This window comes from Lissotriton vulgaris, chromosome 2_1, assembly GCF_964263255.1.
Source record: "Lissotriton vulgaris chromosome 2_1, aLisVul1.2, whole genome shotgun sequence".
In the NCBI taxonomy this organism is placed as follows: Eukaryota; Metazoa; Chordata; class Amphibia; order Caudata; family Salamandridae; genus Lissotriton; species Lissotriton vulgaris.
Genome location: NC_141687.1, coordinates 1,462,845,604 through 1,462,856,401, shown reverse-complemented (window position 1 = coordinate 1,462,856,401; position 10,798 = coordinate 1,462,845,604). Strand labels below are relative to the sequence as shown.

Genomic DNA, 10,798 nt, shown 5'->3' with positions numbered 1-10,798 from the left:
GTTCTGTGTGGTAGCTCTCTGTCGTTTTATCCTGTAAACTGAGTTCAGGAGAGTCATGTAAACATTTAAAGTTGTGGTCTCAAATAGCTGTAGACATGTTTGTCTTGAAAACATGCTGCAAAATTAGGTGTCGAGGAACCTCTGCCGTTAGTCTTCAAAACCGAGGTAATTCAGTAGCCCCACATGCCACTCACAGAGCAATCTAGGCTTGGTTATCAAGAGACTTTTTTCATCTTTAGAAGGTTCCTAGTTCAACCTTTTAATGACCATATCTTCAGGAACACATTCCAGTTCTTTCATGGCTGGCAAGAGAGTTTTCTGAGCTTGCCTGGATTCAGCAAGAAACCAGCCCATAACCGATCTAAAAGGAAATTAAAATTCCTCTGTAACCAATATCCTTAGAAGTATTCTTCAGCTAGACTCCAGGGGAGCATCCTACAGTGAGCCTGCAGAGAAACAGTTGTTGATCACTTTATCATATTTATAGCTTGCTCCAGCTCCACCTGATGGCATCGTAGCCTTATTCCATCTGCATTGTATTCAGCTGTTTTTAAGTATCAAAGTTGCAGGGATTATTGGAAGGTTAATCTTTAATATGAGTTTTACCTCCCTCCTTTTACTACAAAATATTTCAGGATTAAGAAAAACACAAGGGTCATCATTTGATACATAAAACTAGTGGACCTCTCCCGTCGTCGCTGATCCCTACAACTTGTTTTTATGGAAATCTCCCATTTAAGGTCTTGTAGCCCAGTTTACCATAAACTGCAGGAGCGCTTGAGCAGACATATCTCTCCTGAAATCTTGGCACCTAGTATAAACCACATTTTATGATCAATATATTCCAGTTATTCGTCAAAAATACCCTGCCCAATCTTGGAATTAGAGTCACACAATAAAATGTATAGGAATTCTGATTTATTGGCATGAATTTCCCCAAGGATAATCATCAATCTCAGCTGGTAAATGGGGGGTACCAGACCAGATAGTTGTGGAGAGTAAACTTGGCAACCAAACCCCGAATATTGTTAGGAGATATTTCAAGTTTCCTTAATGTAACATGTAAGTTTAAAAATAACCTAATTGTTAATACCCTCGTACTTCTTTCATAAAAGACAGTTCAGCATCTATTCGAAAACGCTGGCACCTATCAACAAAAATAGTTATGTAAATGAGAAGTCCTAGATAAAATCAGTGTTCTTTTTCCCTGCTTGGCCGGCGGCGTTTGAAGTAATTTAAATGTAATCACAGCAGACAGAATAATTAGCATTGCTTTAACTTTAGAGGCCTTGTTTCTGTAAAATGCTCGCTAATCTTAACAAGAGCAATATTGTATCCAATGCTTAACCGCTAATTTCTAAATGCCTCTCCTTATTAAAAGACATAAGGCGTCTTCTAAAGAAAACGCACTTCAAACATAGCATCCAACTTTTGTCCTATAATAACGTTGGCAGTTTTGCCAAACTACTTGCTGAGATGGTTGATGTTAATTACAGATCTTTCTTGAGAGTCATCACGGCCTTTCCCCTGTTCTATATGGATTTAAGCCCCTACAGCCGTACAGCAATTCTCAGTGTTTGGAACAGCAATTCCAAACATGTGAATGTAGGACATGAAGACCTTGTGTTTACGTTGTACCTTTGGGCAGCATTTAACTCAGTTGACAATACTTTGGAAAATGCTGTCCGCAATGATTAAAGCCATTCCTACAACTAGTATATTGTTTAACTAGTTTTTGCTAGGCATATTTGAAAGAGTGGTATTAGGCCACTTTCTGTTGAGAGAAAACTAGGGTCACTTGTGGGGTCTTTCTGGCACCCCTATTTCCATCATTCCAGGACTTTAAGGTGCACGCCAATCTTATTCCAATGACACCCAGCATATATCAAGGTGCAGTCACCTTCTCAGAATCTACACCTGCCACAGAGCTATTTTCATGGGATAGCTTCCAAGCTGGATGATTGAGAACTATCTTCAAAGAACAGAGACAAGTCTGAAGTCATCTTCTTTGGCAAGAAAGAGTTATATGTTTTGAATAATCGTTGATTGCTACCCCTCTTAGGCATGGAAATCCCACACCTGAAAGTAAAATATCTTGCCACAATCTTTGTCTCTCGTAAGCCATTCCAAGACCAGAGAAGGTCTATTGTTAGATGCCACACTTTTATTTTCGTTCCTTGCAAGAGGGCTGTCCTCTACTATCGTTCCAGGACAGGTCCTTAATAAATAATGTGGACAACGGTTGATTCATGCTTAAATTACTCCAATTCTCCTTCAGAAAACATTACCCGGAATGGTGTGTGGGCTTAAAAGGACAAATCTTATCTCATAGCCAAAGAGTTCCTCGTTGATTCTTGGTGTAAGTATGGATCCAATTTAAAGTAATTTGCATAGCCTTAAAATGTCTTCAGTGGCTTACCTTAAGTTACCTTGACATCAGGATCTGTTGCTACAAGCCATAACAGTGCTTAAGTGAGATGCAATGGAACTTCATTACTGTAACCCCTTGTATTTTTACTTTTAAAGAAAACTACTCTTTTTATTCCAGGCTGGTTTATTTTGAATACTCTTGTCTTTATTACAAGTTAGGCGGAAGTAATATATAGAGTTTTTACCACACCTGGTAGATTCCAGTAAATACGATTAAACTGGGTTGAGATATTTATTACACAAGTTTTCTACTTGAAAATGGGGAATATCATGCAGCATGACAGGTTTGACATGCCAAAGTCTATCAGATGATAAGCATGGGTGTGATAATGATCATGTAATTTAGCAACTCTAATCCCTCTGCTAACAAGCCTTTTATACTGGGATCAAAATTTACGGCCTGTTTTAGACTTTGATGGACAGCCAGGCTATCATCTGTCAGAGTGGCAGAGGTCATCTCCTCTGCCACTCCAGCCGGTCTGCCACCCACTAAATTAAGGGATCTCCTCAAGCCCTGCGGTGAACACCGTACCTTCACACGAGGCACCCCAAGTGGCTCCTGTGAAGACACTGAAAGTTTGGTGTGAGGCTGCCGTATTTTAAGCAGCTGTGCTCCAAATAGATATGTTTTTCAGAAACAAACTTCCAAAGCGTGCTTTTCATTCTGAAAAATAAACAAGCATTTACAATGCAATAGGTCTTGGGTTAATTAAGTTTGAGCTATTGGCATTGCTTGATATTTCAACACCAACTGCAACAAAAGTCTATAAATTGTAGGCAAAAAAGTGTATTTATTTTTGTAGCAATGGTGGCATGCTGCGCTTTAGATGAATATGTTTAAAAGTAAAGTGCGCCATACTGCGATTGCTACAATAGTTAATTGTGGATGAGATAACAAATGATGTGAGCACTGATGGCTGGTGGTGTGTGTGCCTGTAGAAATTGTACACTGATGCCTGGTGGTGTGTGTTCCTGGTGGAAGTGTGCACTGCCAACTGGTGGCATGTGTGCCTGGCGGAAGCGTGCACTGACGGCTGGTGGTGTGTGTGCCTGTTGGAAGCGTGCACTGACGGCTGGTGGTGTGTGCCCCTAATGAAAGCGTGCACTGACGGCTGGTGGTGTGTGTGTGTGCCTAGTGAAAGCGTGCACTGACGGCTGGTGGTGTTTGTGCCCGGTGAAAGCATGCACTGACAACTGGTGGTGTGTATGTCTGGTGAAGCGTGCAATGCCGGATAGTGGTGTGTGCCTGGTGAAAGTGTGCACTGACGGCTGGAGGAGTGTGCCTGCTGAAAACGTGCACCGCCTACAGCACCACTCAACCCCAAACGCCTACATCACCATTTAATACCCACCGCGTACAGCACCGCTCAACTCCCAACGCCTACATCACCACTCAATCCCCACTGCATACAGCACCACTCAATCCCCACCGCGTACAGCACCACTCAACCTGCAACGCCTATATCACCCCTCAACCCGCAACGCCTATATCACCCCTCAACGCCTACATGACCACTCAACCAGCAACAACTACAGCACCACTCAACCAGCAACGACTACAGCACCACTCAACTAGCAACGACTACAGCACCACTCAACCAGCAACGACTACAGCACCACTCTACCCCCACCGCGTACAGCACCACTCAATCCCCACCGCGTACAGCACCACTCAACCTGCAACGCCTGCATCACCTCTCAACGCTTATTTATGAATGAGGAAAAAAGAAAAAAAAAACCAACTGCATACACACAACATAGATAACACCCACAACTTGCTCGATTAAACTGTTATGAAATTTTAACGGACAAATACTTTTTCAGTCTAATCACATTTTTTTAACGTAACTTCTACAATTTCCAAACTCATCAATACACCCACCAACAATTACACTGCTGGTAACCCACACAGCAATAAGACACTCAAGTTGCATGCCGTTGTTATGCAATCACTCGAAGCATCGTCCGTACTCTGTATTGAAGCGCTCCTATTCCTGTCAGGTGGGTAAATAACGTGGTAGTTGCATCCCTGGCGTTGACACAAAGGTTACCAAATCGTACATGGCTTTGCCATTGGGGGCATAACCCCATGCTTTGAATGGGCCGGTACCCTCGAGCACTGTACCTGCACCCCTCTAATTTGCAGGGGAGAGAACCAGCACTTCCCAGCAGAGGTTCGGTTCTTTTAATTGGACTCAGTACCTCCGCTTCTCTCTAGCAAACGGGCAGTCTGGGGTAGTGAGTAGCTGTGCTTTTATATTTATATTTCCAACACTGTATACATCCTGCACATCTAGACAGTGCTTGAAATAGACAAGCTTGCTCGCAATGTCGGAGACACCCGCCGCTGCTGCTGTTCTTTGGCAAGGTTTGGTCTTTGGGGGTTCTTGGACTGGTGTGTGTACACTTATCTCGTCTTCAGATGAGCTCGCCGTGCGGGAGCTCTTCTTGTCGCAGGCTGCGGACTGGGGGCTGTTCTCTAGGTAGATTGGTGTAGTACATCGGGGGCGGGCAGAAGATATTGGCTTCGATCTCCAGTTCCTGTCTGTCGGGAGCTTCTCGGGCGCAACGCTTTGGCTCAGTCTGAGTGAATGCTAAGGCGGTGTGCTTCTTCCGAGGAGTCCCCCCATCCGACTCGCTGTTGGGTTCTATAGACCCGCTCTCCGGAGGAGCTGGCACCGACACAGCCTCCCTCTTCTCCTTAGCAGCAGCTGGGACGACGGGGTCTTTGGGCTGAATCATAGACCTGGATTTGGGATTGTAGTAAGGATCCTGCTCCGACACCAGGAACTGGGGCGAGGATTCGATGGGAGGTCTTGGCTTGGTCAGGGTAGGCGGCTCCCCGGCCTTCTCCTGCGGGGTGGCGGGGCTGATGTGCCGAGCAGACCACCCCCCAAGATCATTTGGCGGTATCCTAAGGAGATCTCCCCCACCGGGCGCCCCAGCAGGTCGTGCAGCGGGTGTACCCCGCTGTGGGCGCGAGCACTGGGCGTGGAGGCCCCGAGCAACCGTAGCCAGGAAAAGGGGACAGCTGCCGAGCAGGCGGGCAGAGCCGCAGCGGAGGCCGTGCCGCGCAGGTCTAAGAGCATGGCGTAGAGCGGGCATCGGCTGAGGTGTCCCAGTAGAACCCGGGCGTTTCTACGGAACAGGCACAACTTGCACGTGCCAAAGGGGAAGAGGAGGCCCGAGGAGGGCGGCCTGTCCTCAGCCTCCACCGGCGGGGGGTGTATCAACAGGGTTGGGAAGTCCAAGAGCCGGAAAGCGACGGCTGGCTGCGGCTGTTCGCCCTCCAGCAGCGGCGGCTCCAGGCGCACCCAGTCTAGCAGCCAGGGAAGCAGCACAGCGCTCCCGGGGCAACGACGTGCTAGCCGCACACTGCACTCACCTCACGAGTCCTCCTCCCGGCCTCCGCTCCTCTCCAGTCACCGGCGCAGGCTCCACCAGTAACATCACCACACACCGTCCCCCGCCCCGGGGCCCGCGCCGAAACCAATGAGAGCATGCAATACTCACGTGACGTCAGCCCCAAGCATATATGGGAAGCGTGGATCATGGGGCTGTGGCACGCGTGAGACGCTGGCGCCGTGAGCGTGCGCGCGACCAAATCTGCGCGTGGCCAGCTCTTGTCGCTCCCTCTCCCATTCACAATGATGTGCGCGTGCACAGCTCTTGTCTTGTTTTGTCGGATTTTAGCGGCTGAAACGATCGCTATAGTTCTCTGGCGAGAACGCGCTTCGCGCGTTTCTAGCCGAGACCTAAAAACAAATGCCCTTCACCACATACAAGTTTTCTCCAAGGGTGTGGGGACATTATTGTTTTCAGTTTTCTACTTGTTACAGAAAAAAAGGACCTCAGACGGTCTCACTCTAAATAGAGCAGGAGGTCTGTTGTCTCTACTCCAATGACCTCTACTCCATTGGATCATTGGAGTAAATTTCAGATGGCAGAGACAGCGGTGGTTACAAGGAGGAAAACTGACAGTTTGTCCAATTCATAACTGAGCAGGCAGACCGAGGGTTTGGAAAACTGGGGATTTAATCACATTTGTAGAGAGCGGAGTACCCTGCCTGCCAAAGTCTGAATAAGGCCCTCAGCTCTGAACTTCTAACCAGGGCCTTTACCAACTAAGATGCTAGGCCTACATTATCCAGTTTCGAAAGCCTATGAAGGCACACCTCTTCGAACAGAATGCAGCACTTCCATTACCAGCGCCTAGAAATCATTGTCTTGTGAGTCTGCTATAAAAATGCACTGCATCAATCAGTCTGTTAGTCGGTCAATATGTTTAAGGGGCATTAGTTGCACTTATTCAATCAAAGTTCCAACCTAAACAAGGGTTTATTAATAATTGTTGGCGTTATTCGTCATGTTATTAAGAAATATAACACAAAACAGAGACTTCCAAGTGATTGTAGACTAAAGGTCATTGGTCTACTTAGCAAGAGGGAGGTCAAAGTGGCTCTGGGTGAGAACAAAATAGCAAACCTGGACAAGCCTCATCCAGCCTTTGACCAATCCCCTTCCATATCCTCCTTCCCGGGCAAGCTATAGAAAGAAAGCATTTTTTAGCATGACAAGGGCTTGACGCAAATGATTCGTATTAGCAATGTACACAACGCATTGTTTGTTGTCCGAGGACATTTTATAGGCCCCAGACCTATCCCAGCTGGTCAAATTGCTTGTACAAGTCACATGTTCACTCCGCTTGTCAATGGGGTGAAGGGCAGCAGCAGCCAAGGGCTCTTCCAGTACACGACTTCCCCAGTAGTGGTGATCCCGTTCTAAGTAGGCCAGGAAAGATTGAGTAAACAGATGTATTAGTAGCTTGAAATAATGTGTGAGTGTGTTTAATATATTTAAACCTAAATTCGGATGTAGGTCCTTGAGGTAAGCTGCAGGTTTGTAATGCTTACGTCTTTAATGTGGGGTAATTGATTGCAAACTGTGGCATTGCATGCAGTCATGTTTGTTTCCAGATGCAAAGAATAGATCCTCGGTCTGCAAAACATCGGTCTGGTCCGCCAATATAACAACTCTTCCTCGCGCTGGGTGTGAAGGGCTTCACTGATATTGTTATATTTTAGTAAGACCAATGATTGTGCCTTATGTTGATCTATTTGTGTGACGATCTTTGTGAATTCCAAACTCAAACTATAATCTGGGTAAATAATTAAAGCAAGCTCCTGAAAAAGTACCTAGATAATGTTGTAACAAACTCCCTTACCAGCACCAGAATGCATAACCACCATAATGGCAAGCAAGCTACAAAATCTTATTACAGTGTACCCCATTATACCCAATCTATACATTGTTATTCAGTTACACAAAAATGCACTACACAGATAGTTCCCACAACTGAAAATACATCTACATTGAATATGGTAGGTACAATGATAAATGTTATGATTTGGGACAGAGTAAGGGGAAGGTTTAGCTTTAGTTGTAACATTAGGCTTAAGTTGGTATAAGGTTTTGAATTAGACATAATCTTGGTATATTGTTAGATTTAGGGTTTGTTTAGGATGAGTTATGGTTAATGTTGGATTTAGTGTTAGTTTCTGGGTCAAGTTTAAGATTAGGGTAAGAAGTAAGATTAGGTTTAGAAGTAGCCTTAGGTTTAAAGATACAGGATTGCATTTGGCAAAGTGTTAGGATGACGTTTAGGGTTTAGGTTTAGGTTTGTAGCCAGGGTGATGTTGATGATATTGGCTAGTGCTAAGTTGCATTTCTGGTTAGTTTTGATGTATATATATTTACATTTATTGGTGTTGTTGTAGTGGCTAATTAAATTACTTACATACATTTTGATGTTGTAGTTGTTTGATATAGCGGTGACGTAGTGCAACGATATTCTGTGCTCTGACATACAACACTTACGGTGATCAAATCTCCTGAGCTGTGAACACGTCATGTAGAAGTTAGATCAGGTATTTCACCATTATAGATAGGAAGGTAAAACAATCCACTAAGTGGATGCTGGTATTCCACGACTGGTATTCAACTGGGTGGTCTGCTGCTTCTTTTACCAGTTTCCAAAACTGTCTTAAGTTCTTCGATTTGATAGCTTCCAATAGATTTTCCCAGCATTTATCTTTATAAGTTCTTTTAGCGTTTACATCGAACTTTTTATATTCTCTTTTCAATTTTTCAAGATGCCTTTGTCTCTTCTGATCATATTTCTTTCTAATACTTCTGGTTTCCTTCCTTATTTTTCTTTTTTTCTTCTGACATTCTACAGAGAACCATTTTGATCGTCTTGCTGGGGCTATTTGTTGATTTCGTTTTGCTCTTTTTAATTAGAATCAAAGACATTGCACCACTTGCTCTATTTTTCTCTCAAACCATTCCAGATTTCAGACCCCTATTTCCCCCAAGGGTATCTTCTGTTGGAGTTTTCCTAGTGTTTCTATATATTCTTCTGATAATCTAGTAGTCACTCTTTTTGGGTGCTCAACTTGTTGTGCGATTACTTTATCACGGGGTTTCGGCCTTCCCCCTTGAATTGTCATCTGCAGGGGGTTATGGTAACTCTCTTCTATCTGGAGTATCTTACATTTACTTATAAGAGGGAAGTTCCAAGCAAACATAAAAATATAATCTATTGGGCAATTTTGAGTGCCTATTTTGAATGTTTTCTTTGCTGGGCAATCTGAATCTAATCTACCATTCAAGCAGAACAGACCCTTCATCCCTAGGTGATTTCCCAGCATTTAATCCCGTCTTAAAGGTTCACAGACTGGAAAGGTTGCCTCCTTTATCTCATATGCATCCAGTATATCCCTATACCAGAGGTCTACCTTCTTTGGGCACAGTTTATGATTAAAATCCCCCATTATAAAAAAATAAATCCGATTCATACTTTGCGCATAGAGAGTCTATATCATCTTTAAAATGCTCCAACTCACTTTCATGCTCCTTAGAATTCTCCCATTGCATATACACATTTAAAATAATTACATTTTCGTACTTTTTATCTAAAACCAGCAAGGACAATCTGCATACCAAAAATTTACATTTCACTTTTAACAGAATCACATTCTTTGCTATTTTTGTGGATACTAAGGTCATAATCCCCCCCGCCGGGCTTCCATACCTCTTTTTCCTAGCTGGTCGGTGGAGCTGGATGAAGCCATCAAATATTGGGGTTTCGCGCATAGCCAAGTTTCTTGCACACACAAGATTTCCGCGTTCTTTCCTAACTTGCTGAAACGTTCCTGTTTTGCTCTGCCACCCAGGCCGTTCACATTCCAGGTTAAGACATTAAGGCTATGCGACCCCCCCTCATCGTACTCCACCTCATTTAAACCTCCATCATCCCCCATATCTTCTTTATAACACTCGGAGGGGCCAGCTGGGCTGCTTCTTTGACTCCAATTGCCCCACGAATTGTCAATGTCTGAGTTATTCACTACTATGTTTAGTGTGTTTAGTATGCCTCCCCCTCTACATTATTCTCCATAAGCCTCACCTGTCTCTTCCCAAGACCTGCATGACATTTTAGGAAGTCTCTACCCGATTGAACCTTTGTTTCCAGTTCTTTCTCTACGATTAGCCGTATCCCTTCCTGCTCTATCTCATCCTCTGCTTTCCAGATTGCCAGTTTTACCAAGTCTGAATAGACAAGGACTCTTGTGATATCCTTCCCTTTTGTGTTTTCTATGAAGCCCACTTGTCTTAGGTCTTTGTACCAATTCCTCTCAGACTTGGGCATTTTGAGAATGAGAATAGAATTTGGGACCTATTTAAGGGTTGAATATTCCGTGTTTTCTTCCCCTTTTTTTCTGACTGAACTGGTTCAAAATACAACCATTTATTACTTCCTAACTCAGCACCAGACTTCTGGACTTCTATGCCTGGCTGTCTGTTGTCCTTCCATCTAGTATTCGCCTGGTGGCTTTTTATTCCTATTTCACCAAGTTGTGGGGCTGCTTTTTCAAGGGTACAATTCTTCTGAACATAGATATTATGTCCCACGTTCGTTGGTTTTACTAAAGAATTTACTTATGATTGCTTTTTACTAGGTCCCTTCCTAATCTTTTTCTTTACTTGGTTCTTGGATCTCTCCCTCTCGCCCTCCGATCTTGCAGGCTTATTAGGTACTTGTGTAAATACTGGGCATGCCTTAATTTCATCGTCTGATTCCTGTTGTTTTTTCCTTGTTCCTACTTTGGGTTCCCTCTTTCTGTATATCACTCTTCTAGGGTGCCCACTATAGTTTCTAGAACTATATCTAATGTTTCCTCCTCTTCTCCTTATGAACATCGGGCATTTAGAGATATATACATTATGAGAGGTTTCAGCTATTGCTACACTCCCATTCTGTTCTATGGGCTGTGGTTTTTCTATTGGTTTAGAAGTGTGACCAATG

The 10,798-nt window shown here is 44.0% G+C and overlaps 1 pseudogene; it reads right to left on the bottom strand.

The window, feature by feature from the left end:
* Positions 1 to 246: 246 nt before the first annotated feature.
* On the bottom strand, positions 247 to 10,141 carry LOC147732759 (microtubule-associated protein 10-like; annotated as a pseudogene).
* Positions 10,142 to 10,798: the final 657 nt, after the last annotated feature.